We start from the raw sequence: 2,956 nt of genomic DNA on the forward strand, positions 1-2,956 counted from the left end.
CTCATGGCAGTCAAAGTAACCAGCTATAAACAAACGACCCAGTGGGATAACATGAAACCTCTTTGTGTTGCTTCAATTATCGTCAAGCTTTTTAAACTTATTGAATTCGGCCGTTTGACTCGGAAAGACGGGTAATTGCCAAACTACTAACTCTTTTTCCAACCAAGGAAGTAATCTAATGAAAATGAGTCCAGAACTGTTAACACTGATAATGATTACAATTTCCCAACACTACAAATTTACAACTGGGTTGCAGGAGGTTACTTTGAGCATCACCTGCAGTAATTAAAATGCATAGTCAATAATTAGTTCCTTCTCCCAAATACATAAAAGTAAAGCCAGTATAATTAGAACTCCTGCATTGTTGATGGACCCAATGTCTCACTACTTTCACTAACAATATTGGCATCCTCTCCACTTATCTGCCCTCCTTGTGTTTTTTATTCTTCGTGCACCCTTTATGACCAGGCTCTGCTGACATCTGTCCCCATGTCACTATGAATGTCTGTCAGGAGAGATTATACATCACATGAATCGAGGCAGATAATGAGCAAGAGGGAAGGGCACTTTTTAACACCCCCTTGTGTGCAACATATGACACAAGCCAAGCTAATTAAGCAGATGCCATAATGCAGTAATCAGGAACACAGAGGAGGTTGGAGAATTCACAAACTTGAGTCGTAAAGGCACAACATTTGGTGCTTAAGAACTTCTCCACCAAAATAAGCAGATGGGAATGCCAAGCTGCAGTGCAAGTGTATTAATGTGCGCTTGCATGTGTGTGGGTCATGTTTTGGAACTCCTAATCATGTCTGTGTGAGCTTATCTGTTTCTCTTATTCTTTATGAGTCTTGAAAGTGCTTGTTGCACATGCAGCTGTTGTGTTTTCTGCATGTATTTGTGAATGCGTGTGCATTACAGAACATACACAACCCTGAATCTCTGTAAATTTACGGCTGGGAACAGTGTAACCTGGTGTGATGTTTTGCTCATTATTTTTCCCAGAAAATGAGCAATCAGCCATATTGCATGGTGGCTGATTGTTTCCCTCTGTAAATCAATCCAGGAATTGCAATTAAAATGTTCTCTTATGTGGTATAATGGATGTCTACCTAATCCTTTATTTGAACACCTGCCGCTGAGTCTGAATTTTTAATGAATTTCTAATTAATGCTCTTTGCACACTTGATTTATGTGTTAGCAAATTATATTGCTGTTTTGTGTCCTGCTGCCGGAAAATTCACACCTGGGTAGAAATGTGACGTTTGCCAGCTTTCACCAAGAAGAAAGATAAACACTGGGTTGAATAAGGATAAATAATGAGTATAAAACATAGCAGCAGAGTTTAGACGCATCGAATCTTGATGATGATGATGATTCTTTAATTGTTGCAGGCAACAATTCTCCACACCCAAGCCATTCTTTATATTTCTATTAATATCTCCATGTGCTGGTGTACATTGTGACTTAGTGCGGGCACCAACCTCTTTTCTATAAATTGTAGTGAATGCACTCCCTGAGACTACCATATTTATTCAGCATTCACAACAGCTGCTATGACATAATGTGTGTTTTAGGTCTAGGTTTGATCGAAACCACAAGCAGTGGCTTGTCGGCATTACTTCCACTGTGAATTGGCGAGAGAATCGCATTGTCCAGGCACTTTTAAACAACCCTTTAAATCAAAACCAGAGACGCAAGATGACCAACAGCATGTCTTTTTCTGTTTTCAGGGTCGAGGATGCCACGTATTAAGTCTTGTGATGTCATTATAACAAATTAAAATCTGTCAGGTAATCTTTCCTGACAGATTTGCAGCCGTCTTTTCTGCTTGAATTTATAAGAGAATATTTTCCCATTTGCATCAGTGTTTTTTCTCTGCTTCTCACGAGGAGAGCAAATGTTTTCTCTCTAAAATATTTGCTCTCCTCGTGGCAGCAGTGTTGAGATTTTTAACATGGCAGAAATAATTTAAACAGACCCAAAGTGGCTTTAAATATAATTAACTAATTGTATAAACTGTTTAACCTTGCATAGCTTAGGGCTAAATAAAAATTACAAACAAAAAAATTTAAATCTGATCTTTGCTGACGATGAACACTGCTGCATTGTAGCACGGCTGCACGTATTATTTGAGAACCATATTTCAAGTACTCATGAGGAAACTGAATGTGCGCATTTCTACCTTGTATTATTATCCAGTTATTGTAGTTATGTTATTTGCAACACTGAAAGAGATTCTTACCAAGTAAAAGTCTTAACTTGACAAACCCACATTCTACATATAGTTGATAAAGTCATGCAACTCTATGTAATATGCAAACTCACTTACATCAATTATTACTTGAGGGATCTGCTGAATATTAGACAGGTCTACCAGTAAGAATATTGCTGGCCTTTGGTGTGTGTATCAGATATAACCTCATCAGATAAACAGGGAAATGTCACACGGCTCCATTAGCGGCGTCTTCTGGGAGAAGTACTTTTTAATATAACTCTGCACTTCTGTCGCTGATGAGTCTGAATGAGCTCAAACTCAATGAGCATTTATTGTCTCTCTAATGTATCTGCTGTTGCTTTTCATTTCCCGGCCAATGCACCCTCAGAATCAGATGGCAATTAGTGAAGCATGAATCACAGAGCACGGCTCCGTTGAACTCCCTCCCTTTCACCACACCTGCAAGTTCACAACAACACAGTTTGGAGAAGCATTCTTTTATTCCAAATAAAATCTTAATTAGTTCATTTAAACAGTTTTTCTAATTCCATCAGAACTCTGCAAAATGTAATAAAACTTCTTTTGTTGCACCATTTTTTTTTTTTAAAGAAGGACTTCAAATATATTATCCTCTTATGAGGCTTTTGATAGAATTGCAGTTTTGGAGACATGATTACATATCAGTGGGCCACCCTCTCCAACAACTTTGGTTTTGGTCCAAGAGAAAAACTCACTATG

The sequence above is a fragment of the Aulostomus chinensis genome, chromosome 2 (assembly GCF_037954235.1).
Source record: "Aulostomus chinensis isolate RoL2024-O1b breed Wild chromosome 2, RoL_Achi_v1.0, whole genome shotgun sequence".
NCBI lineage: Eukaryota > Metazoa > Chordata > Actinopteri > Syngnathiformes > Aulostomidae > Aulostomus > Aulostomus chinensis.